The sequence below is a fragment of the Hyaena hyaena genome, unplaced genomic scaffold, assembly GCF_003009895.1.
Source record: "Hyaena hyaena isolate Hyena2069 unplaced genomic scaffold, ASM300989v1 scaffold_161, whole genome shotgun sequence".
NCBI lineage: Eukaryota > Metazoa > Chordata > Mammalia > Carnivora > Hyaenidae > Hyaena > Hyaena hyaena.
In genome coordinates this window covers 2601998-2617219 of record NW_024080792.1, presented here as the reverse complement: position 1 = coordinate 2617219, position 15222 = coordinate 2601998, and the positions used below count along the sequence as shown (strand labels likewise).

At 39.0% G+C, this 15222-nt stretch overlaps 1 long non-coding RNA gene across 2 annotated transcripts in view; it reads left to right on the top strand.

The window, feature by feature from the left end:
• Positions 1–13529: 13529 nt before the first annotated feature.
• Positions 13530–15222, top strand: part of LOC120236740 — a 39671-nt gene continuing 37978 nt past the window's right edge. For both annotated transcript variants that reach the window (XR_005529755.1, XR_005529754.1), the window contains exon 1: positions 13530–13570. This is a non-coding gene — a long non-coding RNA (uncharacterized LOC120236740). The remainder of the gene's footprint in view (positions 13571–15222) is intronic.

Sequence of the window (15222 nt, the reverse complement as noted above, 5' to 3'; positions counted from 1 at the left end):
ATATAGACCATTCATCTTTCAGATGAAACTCAGATTAACTAAATGACAATGTCCAGAATATCTCCTTTTCCCTAGTCCAGTATTCTGTGAAGGGTTTCCCCCCACCCCACACCCATCCGCCCCACTATATGTATTGTAAGAGGTTCAAGATTGAAAAACAACAAAAACAAGATACCATTGTCTTCTTACAGATCCCTATAATAAATCTTTGGAAAACTTCTTGAGGACACCTAAGTTAGGTTTTGGCTACTGAGCAGATCAACAGTTGTGATTTCACAGTGTCTCTCCTGATATTTAGCCAACCTTATAAATCAAGAAACACTGACTGAGGTGGTTCAGTGGGTTAAGCATCCAACTCAGTTTCAGCTCGGATAGTGATCTGGTAGTTCGTGGGATTGAGCCCTGCGGTGGGCTCTGTGCTGGCAGTGAGGATCCTGCTTGGATTCTCTCTCTCTCCCTCTGCCCCTCGCCTACTCATGTTCTCCCTCCCTCTCTCTCTCTCTCTCTCTCAAAATAAATACACTTTTTAAAAAAAGAAAGAAAAACTGATTGAGAATATTGTGTAGAAAATGTTCTATCTTATTACCTATAGTAAATAAAAGTAACCAGAGCTTAGTGTCAGATTTTAAAAACCAAGCAGGGGCGGCATGAGAAGGCAGGAATAAGACAAATGCGTGTACAGTGATGGTTTAAGCTGGGACCTGTTAGGGAGGTGTAAATTCCATGATGGGTCTGAAAAGAGAGACAGAGCCCACCAGACTGGGAGAGATCATGAAAGGCTGTGTACGATAACTGGATGGTTATCAGTCAGAAGGTTGATAAAAGGTAATGCGAGGAGTGTGCACTCCAGGAGGAGGGGGCTGACTAAGGAAAGGAAGGGGGAGAAAACTCATGGAGTATGACTGAAGAATAAATGAGTAAGTCCAGTATGGTTCCCATGCTGTGTGTGCATAGAAGCCTTATGGAATATCCTGATGAAAATATGCACTGAGACCATATTATAAAGGGTCATGCTTTGAAAGATGTTCAGGTGGAGTCCTTCAGGAAATGCGGCTTGGTTTTTGAGCATTGGAAAAACATTGCCACAACTCTGCAGTAGGAAGATCAATTTGAAAACAGTTTAAGGGCTATTGGGAAGAGTCTGAAAGTGAAAAAACAATTAGGAAAATATTAAAAAGGTTGGGCCCCAAAGGAGGCAGTCGGGACTCAAATTTCTTTTTTTTTTTTCTGTTATCTTTGACTTTCTGTTGAAACATGTGCCTTCTTGTTGAATCCTATCTCTGCCAAAGTAGAAACTTTGATAGCTCTGATGAAGTCATCCCAAGTGTGAAGTGCTTGGAAGTTTTCTCATGGCCTTGATCAATGCTTTCTCAAAAGAAGTCCTACAGCATGCTTTTAAAAAAATTATTAACCTTTTTGCTGGACTTTTTTCTTTCTTTTTTTTTTTTTTTACAAATAGTTTATTGTCAAATTAGTTTCCACATAACACTCAGTGCTCATCCCCCCTCCCCCCCACATCCATCAGTCCTCAGTTTTTGTCAGCATTCAAGAGTCTCTCATGGTTTGCCTCTCTCCCTTTCCCCCACCATTTCCGCCCTTCTTCTCCCCCTTGTTCCTCCGTCAAGTTCCTCCTAATCCTCCTATACGTGCAAACATATGATATTTGTCCTTCTCTGCCTGACTTATTTCGCTCAGCATAACACCCTCAAGGTCCATCCATGTTGCTACACATGGCCAGATTTCATTGTTTCTCATTGCCATGTAGTATTCCATGGTATAGATAAACCACATCTTCTTGATCCATTCATCTGTTGATGGACACTTAGGCTCTTTCCATGTTTTAGCTATTGTGGAGAGTGCTGCTATGAACATTGGGGTACATGTGCTCCTATGCCTCAGCATTTCTGTATCCCTTGGGTAAATTCCTAGCAGTGCTATTGCTGGGTCATAAGGGAGTTCTATTGTTAGTTTCCTGAGGAACCTCCACACTGTTTTCCAGAGGGGCTGTACCAGTTTACATTCCCACCAACAGTGTAGGAGGGTGCCCGTTTCTCCACATCCTCGCCAGCATCTAGAGTTCTCTGATTTGCTCATTTTAGCCACTCTGACTGGCGTGAGGTGGTATCTCAGTGTGGTTTTGATTTGTATTTCCCTGATGAGGAGGGATGCTGAGCATCGTTTCATGTGTCTGTTGGCCATCTGGATGTCCTCTTTGGAGAAGTGTCTGTTCATGTCTTCTGCCCATTTCTTCACTGGGTTGTTTGTTTTTCGGGCGTGTAGTTTGGTGAGTTCCTTATAGATTCTGGATATTAACCCTTTATCTGATATGTCATTTGCAACTATCTTTTCCCATTCCGTTGGTTGCCTATTAATTTTCTGGGTTGTTTCCTTGGCTGTGCAGAAGCTTTTAATCTTGATGAGGTCCCAACAGTTTATTTTTGCTCTTGATTCCCTTGCTTTTGGGGATGTGTCAAGTAAGAAGTTGCTGCGGTGGAGGTCAAGGAGGTTGTTTCCTGCTTTCTCCTCTAGGGTGTTGATAGTTTCCTGTCTCACGTTCAGGTCCTTTATCCATTTTGAGTTGATTTTTGTGCATGGTGTGAGAAAATGATCTAGTTTCATTCTTCTGCATGTTGCTGTCCAGTTCTCCCAACACCATCTGTTAAAAAGGCTGTCTTTTTTCCATTGGATATTCTTTCCTGCTTTGTCAAAGATCAGTTGGCTGTATACTTTTGGGTCCACTTCTGAGTTCTCAATTCTGTTCCATTGGTCTATGTGTCTGTTTTTGTGCCAATACCATACTGTCTTGAGGATGACAGCTTTGTAGTAGAGGCTGAAGTCTGGGATGGTGATACCTCCCGTTTTGGTTTTATTTTTCAGTATTACTTTGGCTATTCGGGGTCTTTTGTGGTTCCATACAAATTTTTGGATAGTTTGTTCTAGTTTTGAGAAGTATGCTGGTGCAATTTTGATTGGAATTGCATTGAATGTGTAGAGTGCTTTAGGTAGTAATGACATCTTAACTATATTTATTCTTCCTATCCATGAGCATGGAATGTTTTTCCATTTCTTTGTGTCTTCTTCAATTTCCTTCATAAGTTTTCTATAGTTTTCATCATACAGATCTCTTGTATCCTTGGTTAGGTTTATTCCGAGGTATTTTATGGTTTTTTGTGCAATTGTGAATGGGATCAGTTTCTTGATTTCTCTTTCTGTTGCTTCATTATTGGTGTATAAAAATGCAACCGATTTCTGTACGTTGATTTTGTACCCTGCAACTTGGCTGAATTCTTGGATCAGTTCTAGTAGGCTTCTGGTGGAGTCTGTCGGGTTTTCTATGTAGAGTATCATGTCATCTGCGAAGAGTGAAAGTTTGACTTCCTCTTTGCCAATTCTGATGCCTTTGATTTCCTTTTGTTGTCTGATGGCTGATGCTAGGACTTCCAGCACTATGTTAAACAACAGTGGTGAGAGTGGACATCCCTGTCGTGTTCCTGATCTCAGGGGGAAAGCTCTCAGTTTTTCCCCGTTGAGGATGATGTTAGCTGAAGGCTTCTCATAGATGGCTTTGATGATGTTTAAGTAGGTTCCTTCTATCCCAACTTTCTCGAGAGTCTTTATTAAGAAGGGATGCTGTATTTTGTCAAATGCTTTTTCTGCATCTATTGACAGGATCATATGGTTTTTATCTTTTCTTTTATTGATATGATGGATCACATTGATTGATTTGCGAATGTTGAACCAGCCCTGTAACCCAGGAATGAATCCCACTTGATCTTGGTGGATGATTCTTTTGATATGCTGCTGGATTCGATTTGCAAGGATCTTGTTGAGAATTTTTGCATCCGTATTCATCAAGGATATTGGCCTATAGTTCTCTTTTTTTGCTGGATCTCTGTCTGGCTTGGGAATCAGAGTGATGCTGGCTTCATAAAATGAGTCCGGGAGTTTTCCTTCGACTTCTATTTTTTGGAATAGCTTGAGAAGAATTGGGATTAATTCTGTTTTAAATGTCTGGTAGAATTCCCCAGGGAAACCATCAGGTCCAGGGCTCTTATTTGTTGGGAGATTTTTGATCACTGATTCGATTTCTTCACTCGTTATGGGTCTGTTCAGGTTTTCTATTTCTTCCCGTGTGAATTTTGGTAGTGAGTGTGTGTTTAGGAATTTGTCCATTTCTTCTAAGTTGTCCAATTTGTTGGCATATAATTTTTCATAGTATTCCCTGATAATTGCTTGTATTTCTGAGGGGTTGGTTGTAATAAGTCCATTTTCATTCATAATTTTGTCTATTTGGGTGCTCTCTCTTTTCTTTTTGATAAGCCTGGCTAGAGGTTTGTCAATTTTGTTTACTTTTTCAAAAAACCAACTCTTGGTTTCATTGATCTGTTCAATTGTTTCTTTGGTCTCTATGTTGTTTATTTCTGCTCTAATTTTTACTATTTCTCTTCTTCTACTGGGTTTAGGGCGTTCTTGTTGCTCTGCCTCTAGCTCCTTTAGGTGAGCTGTTAGATTTTGGACTTGTGCTTTTTCTAATCTCTTGAAATAGGCCTGGAGAGCAATGTACTTTCCTCTTAGGACTGCCTTGGCCGCATCCCATAGATTTTGAATTGTTGTGTTTTCATTTTCATTTGTTTCCATATATTTTTTAATTTCCTCTCTAATTGCCTGATTGGCCCATTCATTCTTTAGAAGGGTGTTCTTTAACCTCCATGTTTTTGGCGGTTTTCCAGACTTCTTCCTGTAATTGATTTCAAGTTTCAAAGCATTGTGATCTGACAGTGTGCATGGTATGATCTCTATTCTTTTATATTTATTGAGGGCTGCTTTATGTCCCAGTATGTGATCTATCTTGGAGAATGTGCCATGCGCACTTGAGAAGAAAGTAAATTCCCTGGCCTCAGGATGTAAAGTTCTAAATATATCCGTCAGATCCATCTGGTCCAATGTGTCTTTCAAGTCCATTATTTCTTTAGTGATTTTCTGTCTGGTTGACCTATCCATTGCTGTAAGCGGAGTATTAAAGTCCCCTGCTATTAGCACATTCTTATCTATAAGCTTGTTTCTGTTTGTGATTAATTGTTTTAGATATTTAGGTGCTCCCATATTCGGTGCGTAGACATTTATGATTGTTAGTTCTTCCTGATGGATGGACCCTGTAATTATTATGTAGTGCCCTTCTTCATCTCTTGTGATTGTCTTTAATTTAAAGTCCAGTTTGTCTGATATAAGTATCGCTACTCCGGCTTTCTTTTGATTTCCTGTAGCATGATATATATTTCTCCATCCCCTTACTTTTAATCTGAAGGTATCTTCCCGTCTAAAATGAGTTTCTTGTAGACAGCATATTGATGGATTTTGTTTTTTAATCCATTCTGCTACCCTATGTCTTTTGATTGGAGCATTCAGCCCATTTACATTCAGTGTTATTATTGAAATATGTGGGTTTAGAGTCTTTGTATCTTTTGTAGGGTTCATGTTTGTGGTGGTGTCTCTGGTATCTTTGTTCCTTGCAACCTTTCCTTCAGAGCATCCCCCTCAGGATTTCTTGTAGGGCTGGCTTCGTGGTGACAAATTCTTTCAATTTCTGTTTATTTGGAAAGGTTTTTATCTCTCCTTCTATTTTGAATGACAGGCTTGCTGGATAGAGGATTCTTGGCTGCATATTTTTACTGTTCATCACATTGAAGATTTCCTGCCATTCCTTTCTAGCCTGCCAAGTTTCAGTAGATAGGTCTGTCACCACTCTGATAGGTTTCCCTTTGTATGTTAGGGCCCTTTTCTCCCTAGCTGCTTTCAAAATTCTCTCTTTGTCCTTGTATTTGGCCATTTTCACTATGATATGTCGTGCAGAAGATCGATTCAGGTTACGTCTGAGGGGAGTCCTCTGAGCCTCTTGTACTTCCACATTTACTTCCTTCCCCAGGTCGGGGAAGTTCTCTGCTATAATTTGTTCCAGGACTCCTTCAGCACCTTTCCCTCTCTCTTCCTCTTCTGGGATTCCTATGATACGGATATTGTTGCGTTTGACCGTATCGCTGAGCTCTCGAATTCTTCTTTCCTGTTCCTGGATCAGTTTGTCTCTTTTTTTGTCAGCTTCTTGTTTTTCTATAATGGTGTCTTCTAAATCACTTATTCTCCTTTCTGCCTCTTCAATCCGTGCATTGGAGGCCTCTAATTTATTATGGATCTCATTTATCGCATTTTTTAATTCTTCATGCCTATTTTTATTTTCCATTCTGTCTGTAGCCATAGTTTCTTTGATGTCCCCTATGTTTTTTTCAAGCCCAGCTATTAATTTTACCATTATTATTCTAAAATCTTGTTCAGTGATGCTGCTGATATCTGTTTTGAGCAGTTCATTAGCTGTCATTTCTTCTTGGAGTTTCTTTGGAGGAGAGGTCTTTCGTTTCGTCATTTTAGTTAGCTTTCCGGCTCTTGTTGGTTTTAAAGACCTATTATTCTCTCTGTTTCTATGAGCACTGCTATATCCAAGAAGGCTCTTTGACTTTCCAGGGCCTACCCTTTCAGAGAGTGTTTTTTGAATGGTATCCCCTGGTCTCTCTTGTTGGGACCTTGGTTATTTTATTTTCCTATTCGTAGTGATATTTGGGACTCTCCACCTTGTGCACTCTAGCTTGTTTCTTGAGGTAGCCCTGGAAAAGAAAACAGACAGACAAACACACAGGGAGCAGGAGCACACAAACGCACAGGCTAATTCAACTAACATGCAAAGCGAGAGGGAAAACGAAAAAGTTAAGAGAAAAGATGGAGGAGGGAGGGCGAATAACAGGGAGTATAAAATACATAAAAGGGTCAAAAAGGGGAAAAGAAAACGAAAAAAGAAGAAAACCGATGGACAAAGAACGGTTTAAAGCATATACCTGGATTTCCCAGCTACAGTTAAATAGCCGTGTGTATGCAGTGCTGGTTGAGGAGCATAGAGAAAGAGAGAGAAAGCAGGGCGGGATGAGGCACAATTGGGAATAGAATGAACAGGCAGAAGGGATAAGAAGCTTTTTTCAAAGAGGTAAAGGGTAGAATATGGTTGGGTAGGTGAGAGAAGGGTGCTGGAATTATCCAGAGAAACTATATAGTCTAATTACTCCTGAGAGAAATAGCTGAAAATGTCAGTAGGTGTAGAATTTACATTTACACAATGGACTCGTGATTGTTTAAGCAAGTTGGAGACCAGAGTTAATCAGGTCAGTGTTCTGGGGAAAAAAGAGAGAAAAGAGAAAGAAGAAGAAAAAATAAAAGAGTAAAAAAGGGAAAAAAAAGAAAAAAAAAAGGGAGGAGGGCAGCTCTCAGGCAGGGATGGGCGTGGCGGGATCCAATGCCTCAGGCGGGAGCTCTGCCTCAGCGGTTGTGGGGAGGAGAGTGACGGTGCTCCAGTCCCTTCTCGAAGCAAGCGCTGCTCCTCGCTTTTTTGGGCGTGTAAACTCCCCGTACCGGAGGCGCAGCCGAAGTTGGTTGCACTCTTCAACCCAGGCCAGTTCCAATCTCCAAATCCCCGTCCGCGCCCCGCTGAAATTGCCTTAGACACAGCTTCCCAGGCAACCCCCTGGGGCAATTCCAGGCCCCCTGCCGAGCTCTGGGGGCGGAGTCAGAATCGCTGCTTCCTTCTCTGGGTCAGGCTGGCGCGCACGGGCGGGGGCTTGCCCGCAGGGTGTTCTGAGCCCGAGCCCGCTGGAGTGAGGAAAACCGGGTCCCTCTATGGCTCGTCACCCGAAACATGAACTCACAGGCTAATTTCCCAGTTTTTAGTTCCTTGCCTTCCCTCTCGAGTTCCAGCCAGCCAGGGGCGCGGATGCCCGGTGTCTGCGTGGCTCTTTCAGGGGCCCCTTGCTGGACTTTTTTCTAATCCAGATCCTGTCCCATGTCTTCCCCCTCCTCAAAGTTTCCTAAGAAGAGAAATTCATGCCTAAGATTAAGTCTACTAAAATTTTGATGGATCAGAAAACTCTACAAATGGTGTCTGAGTTCCTGAACCAAATCAACTCTGTGGTTTCAGGATAGTCTGTGAAATTCTTTTCAAAATATCTATGTCAATATCTATATATCTAGATGTATGTCTATATAGATATAGATTTTCCACTATATTTATTATATATCTATAACTGGCTAGTATAACCAACTCAACTTAGCATTTCTTTGATAATTCACAGTTCTGAAGACTTCAAATCTATGACTTCAAAAATCAGCTCATTTACATTCAACTCAATGAATCTTTATTAAAATTCTTTATGCCTGGTTCTAGGCTAGGGAGTTAGAACACATAATTTAACTTAAAATTTTTTTCATTTTTTTTGAGATAGATAGCTAGAAAGCACAAGCATGCACGAGTGGGGGAGCAGCAGAGAGAGGGGGGAGAGAGAGTGACTCCCAAGCAGTCTCTGCACTGCCAGTGTGGAGCCTGATGTGGAGCTTGATTTCATGAACGATGAGACCATGACCCAAGCTGAAGCCAGATGCTTAACCAACTGAGCCACCCAGGCACCCCTAACATTTCTTAACCTTAAGATCCTTGCCATCAAGTAGTTTATTTGCTGAAAGGGGCTATTGCAAATAAAATTTAGTGTGACAAGTGCAGCATGCATGAACCACAGAGTGGATGGTGGGAAGCTGAAGTGAACTGACTCTGAGAGCTCAGAGGCTGGGGGGAAAGAGATAGGGATGAAGGCTTCACAAAGGAGGAAGAACAAATGACCACTGGTTCCATATTTTAGAGCTAAGTGATTTACATCTGAATCCAGATGAATTTGTCTTTATTCTATGGAAATGTTGATACTTGTTTTCATAAATGTATCCTTAATAATTCTTTTTCATTATTTACTTTTTTCTCATAGAAGTGGAATTAGAATAAAGATCCACTTCCTTAATAATTATGGTAAGACTGATTTTAGTGTGTTATAAAAAGTATGCAAGTGAAATTGAGTGCAGAGCATGGGTGGGTGAAGCAATGACTCTTTCATTACATCTCAACTCATTTATTCAACCAATAGTACTACTATATGTTAAACACTGATGTGTATGCATGTGCCATAGCTGTTAACAAATTCAGAAGAAGCCCTCTCCTCTCTTGTTGAGATAGATATAAATTATACAAAATAAATTTTAAAGTATTATATATATATACATATATATGTATATATATATGTGTATATATATAGTATGTTTGATAATGAAAAGTAACATGGAGGAAAGGAGTACCAGTGTGAGGTGGGATTATGAAGGAGACTTTACTGTAAAGGTGATATTAGAGTAAACAAGTTATATCACTATCTGGGGGAAGAGCAGAGGGAATAGGTGAGGCGCAAAGGCTCTGAGGTGGAAACATGCTTGATAGGTTTTGGGAATGTTAAGTGGCCAGTGTGGCTGGAATAGATTGAAGGAGGGGAAGAAAAGTACCAGATGAGATGACAGAGCTAAAGGGATGCCAGATGATATAGGACCTTATAAGCTATTACAGTGACTTTGCTATTTATTCTGGCTAAGACTCCATTGGATGGTTTTAGAGAGAGGACTGACATGACTCTTTAAATAACATTTATTTATTTAGTTTTAAAATTAAGATAATTTTTCATTAAGGTATAAGTTAAATTCACCCCCTTTAGCATTTGGTCCTGAGCACATATCATCATGTAACCACCACCAAAAGTATAAAACAGTTCTATCATTCTAGAAAGTTCTATAGAACAGTTCTATCCTTCTAGAAAGTCTCCAAAGACACATGGAGGCATGTGTCTTTGTAGCCAACTCCCGATTTCACCCACAGCCCACCTGCTGATTTGTTTTCTGTTCTCATAATTTACCTTTTGCAGACTGTCATTTAAATGGAATTATACAATATATAGCTTTTGAGTCTAGCTTTTTCCACTTCGCATAATATATTGGATATTCATCCATGTTGCTGTGTGTATCAGTAGTTTCTTTCTTTTTATTGTGAAGTAATATTTTATTGTATCGATGTATCACAGTGTATGCCTTTCCCAGTTAAGGGACATTTGCACTGTCTCCAGTTTCCAGTTTATTATGAATAAAGTCACTATAAACATTGATGGATAGCTTTTTATGTGGACAGAAGTTTTCATGTCTCTGATAAACAGCTAGGAGAGGAAATTTGGGGTCATACAGTAAGTCTATTTCTTAACTATGAAAAAAGAACAACTGTTTGGCAAAGTTGCTATACCATGCTGCCCTCTCACCAGCAATGTATGAGAGCCTGCCCAACTTTCTCCATATTGTCAGTGGTAATCGGTCTTGCCAGTTTTTAGTTTTTAAAAATTTTAGCCATTCTGATAGGTATGTAGTGGTATCTGTGGTTTTTGTACTTCTCTAATCAATTTTATTAAAAAAATTAATCAACAGAAAAATCAAAAGAATAATGAACACGTTCATTCCTCACCCAGAATCACAAATTATTAGCAGTTTCCACACCTGCTCTCTTTTTTCCCCTTACTGTTTGAAAATAAGTTACAGATATTAGTGATGCTTCACTTGTAACACTTCATCACGTATCTCTTAAGAACAGGAACATTCGCCTGCTGAACTCACATCGTTATCAGAGCCAAGAAATTAGACACTGAAACTGTCATATTTCCTAATATCCAGTGCATTTTCAAATTTCCAAATTATGTCCAATAATGTCCTTTTTAGGAGTTTCCTTTATAAAACTTCCCTTCCCTATCCCTCTCCTCTTCTCTCTTGGTTCTTTTCAAATTTGAAGCTTTACTTTTATTTTAGGTGGGGTTCCTGAAAGCAAACCCAAAGAAGGATGTAAGTGCCAGTGACATATTTGTTCCTTCTTTCGTGTTTTGAGAAATATTGGTCTATAGTTTGTATGTTTTTCCTTGTGATATCCTTCTCTGGTTTTATTACCTGAGTAATACTAACTCTAAAGAATGAGGTGGGAAATGCTCCACTCTTAATTTTCTGAAAGAATTTCTGAGGAGTTGCTATTATTTCTTCTTAAATATTCAGCAGAACTCATGAGCAAAATTATCTTGATTTGGGCTTTAAATTGTGGAGAGATTTTAAAATACTACTTTATTTTCATGATGTGTATGGCAATTATTACATTTGAATCCTTCACTTAAGCCTTACAGACTTTTCATATAGGAATTTCTGTTTCAGACTCTGAATATATCACACTCAAAAAGTTTCCTGATCCTGTGAACAGTCTTGGCTCCATTATTTGTCACATGAGACACTATCTCTTTTCCAAGTTCATTCTGAGCCACTGGATCTGAATCTGATTAAGTCTATGGTGGGCTAAGCACCTGACTGGTTCTGTTGGGGATATCTCTTGGAGAAACGTGGCCCGAGATGTTTCAAATAACTGTGATGATTCCTCTTCTGTTCATTCTAGCCTTTTACAATTCCTTAGAATTTCCAAGAACATGTGACTAATTTATAATTATACGAATATTCTCTCATGTTTGATATTTTCAGGGATCTACAATATTGAGTTGATGAATTAATACATACATGGAACAGTCTTTTGTAGAATAACATTCATTGAGTATTAGCCACCATTACTGTATCTTATCAATATTATTATTATGTACTAGCAGCAGTATGAACTTCAAAAAAAAAAACCCCAGCTTTGTATTTCCTCACTTTCATAGTTACTTAAGAATGCTTAACATTATTTGTGTCAACCAGAATGTTCCATTTTAGGACTATGTGGGTTAAGAACTGGTCTGACCCTACAGAAGATGCCTTTATCATCAGATATTCAAAACACAAACTTAAATTCCTGCAGACTAGTCCATATTCTTAAAACTTATATCAGCGAACAAGCAGTTATTTAAACTTAGGTCTTTGGCATTCCAAATGTCCTGTGTTCACAGGAGAGGCCCTGCCCTCCCTTTATCCCGTACTCAAATAGTATGTCTCAATTAGCAGCAGATGTAGCAAATTTTCCCCTATCATCACGCCTGATCCTGAATTGGAAAATGTTTGCCAGGGAGCTTGGTTCCCCTGAGAAACATTTAAGATACTTCTATTCAGTAAATATTCTTCTCCAAACCTTGCCCCTAAGTTTAAAATTAGATGGGCTTTTGGGATGCCTGGGTGGGTCAGTCAGTGCATCTCTTCTTGATTTCAGCTCCGGTCATGATCTCACGGTTTGAGTTCTGAGCCCTGCACTGGGCTCTGTGCTGACAGTGTGGAGCCTGCTTGGGATTCTCTCCCCCAAGCCCCCAACCCCCTCCCCTGCTGGCAGGCACACACACACCCTCTCTCCCTATCAAAATAAAAATAAATTAAAAAAAAAAATAGATGGGCCTTTTCTAGTCTTCAAGAATCCTCCAAGATAACAGGTTAAAGTCTCTTCTTGATGATTTGAATTCATCTTGTGTTTTAAAGTGCTCTTCAATTACTTTCTGTTGGTTTGGCTTTCTATGTTCTTTTTCTATGAAGCATGTTCCCAGCATATCTAATTATGGTTAACCTTTTTCATAAAAAGGAAGAAAAAAAACATGTTAAAGTTTCTACAATGTCCCAGTCATCTTTTATGTGTACTCTCTCTCTCCTTCTGAGAGGAGAAAAATATTTGCTATATTTCCTTTGGCCTGGTCTTTTAGTGAATGCAGTTGAAGAATACTTAAATCCAGTTTTGCTTTGCTACTTATACTGTCCATTTTTTTCATTTGAAATTACCCAAAATAGAGCTTACATAATAGACTGGAGTTACCTTACCCAAAATGATCTCAAAATTACCTTACTCAAAATCATCCAGTATTTCCCAGCTCTTTCTTTATATATACAGAACGAATTCTCTAAGAAGTTAACTGAGTAGGGGAGAGGCAGAGAGAGAGAGAGAGAGAGGAGAGAGGAGAGAAGAGAGAGAGAAGAGAGAGGGGAGGGAGAGAGAGAGAGAGAGAGAGAGAGAGAGAGAGAGGGAGATGAACTCACCAACTGTGAAATCATAACCTGAGCCAAAGTCAGACGCTTAACCCACTGAGCCACCAGGTGCCCCATAAAAAGCCACTTTAATATTTCGCCCATTTCTTTCCTTCCCTCATTCACTCCATTCATTCAGTTAAACACCTAGCTTCCAGACACTGTGCTAAATCCTAGAGACCGAACAATATATGAATTAGATACAATTCGGACCCTTTTGGAGTTTACACCACGGGCAGCACCTACAGGTATTAAACAGTATTTCCTCAATTAAATATTTACTGAAAGCATGAGTAATGCTGAGACAGAAAGTTCCGAAAGAAAAGTGCTCTGAGAGTATGTAATAGGGGAAACAGACCTAGGGGTCGTGCTGGAAAAGGCTTCCTTGACGCAGGGCTAGGAAAGGACTGAAGGGGGATGGGCCTGGGTCGAGGGAGCAAAGCAGTTTCACTTTCTGCCTGCATTTCGAGAGTTTCGAGTTTTGGTTCCTCCCGCCAACTGCGCTCCAGAAGCAGATGATCCTCCTGACGAATCAGCAGAAGGTCAATAGTAGCCTAACGCCAAGTCGGGCGTGCTCACGTCATTCTCCACGCCGCTTCTCAGCACGTAGGCGTTTTACCATCTCACGTCATCCGCGGAAGAAGGGTGAGGACAGCACAGCGAGGTATTTTGCGAATATACGCTGTGAGGCCAACTTCACATAACTTTTATTACAGTATATGGTTTATAACTGTTCTGTGTTATTATTGCTGTTAATCTCTTGAGGTGCCTAATTTACAAATTAAACTTTATTATAGGTGTGTATTATAGGTGTATAGGTGTGTTTATGATAGGTGTGTACATATATGTGTGTGTGTGTATATATATATATATATTCCAAGGTTCCCAGTGGATGCTTGAAATCACAGCATAGACATATGTATATATAAACTACGATATTGATATATAAAATATATGTACATATGTGTGATAATATATATTATATATAAAATACCTTTTATATAAAATTATATATGTGTATATACACTATGATTTCAAGCATCCACTGGGAGCCTTGGAACGTATCTCCCATGAATAAAGGGGAACTGCTCTACAGCGTTAAGGTTTCTTGTGGAGACAGAACAGAGCCAGTTCAAGAACTGAGACAGGCCAAAGAAGGCTGGCATGCAGAAAGCCAAGGCAATCGAAAGTAGCCTGAGACCAGGATTTGTATGAAGCAAACTGTTCATCTACAGTGGGTTCCTGTTACATGTAGGTAAAATAACTTCACTTTATCAACCTTAGACTGCCCTTCTGTGGTTCATAGGAGATCACTGTGATCAGAAAACTGACTTCCTGTATATTTGAATGTAACAGCCTCACAATTTTCAGTCTTGATTTTTCATTACATTTTGCTGAAGTACGTTTCCCCATTTGCACCCCAAATATTGCAATCTGAAATAGGGTAATAATTCATTGATTGAAGAGATTGTATTGGTATAAGTAGAAGATAATTATTATTTACTATCGTAGTTATGATATCTTTGATTCCTAGAACTTTGGTGCTAAATCAGTTCTCCATTGCATTCTGTACATTTGTAGAGGATTAGAAGTCTTTTGGCTCAGGGGCTGAGTACTTAAAGACCGATTTAAAAAAACAGTTTTTCCTTAATCAATCTCAAAGTGAGTGTTCTCCTGAGCTAATAATACTTTATAATCAATCATATAGCTATTAAATGACATTTCACCTCCCTACTGGTCCAATTATTATCAATTCTGCAAACTGAATTAAATATTTTTTCTTAAATGTTTAAGAGACATAAATAACTCATATTTTAATACCTTCTGTGACATCCATAGAAACTTTCCACACTGAATGTCTTGCTATATGAACAGGCATGTGATTTGTTTGTTTCATACTTTTTATATGCTGAATTTAAGAATAACCATACATATTTAAAATTTTCTATTTAACCATTTATTTTCCTGAGTTTTAAGAAGAATAGTCTTTTGTAATTTTATTCTTCTTATTTGTATTTGTGTTCATAATGTATTTAGAAATTTAAGTCGACTAGGATTTCTTTTCCCTAATTAAATATTTTGAACTTGATAAAATTCGAAAGTTTACTTTAGACAGAATTTGGAAGTTTATGGGAACAGTGTCTCTGAGAGAGAGAGAACATTTGAAATATCTAGAAGAATTTGTGATTTCAAAGTTTATAAAAATGATATAATCAAAATTTTCTTCTATCTTCTTCCTCCACTAATGACTTTTATTCCTGAATATCTTATTGTTCTAATTCTGTTTACCAATTAAGTGGGCTCTAATTACCAGCA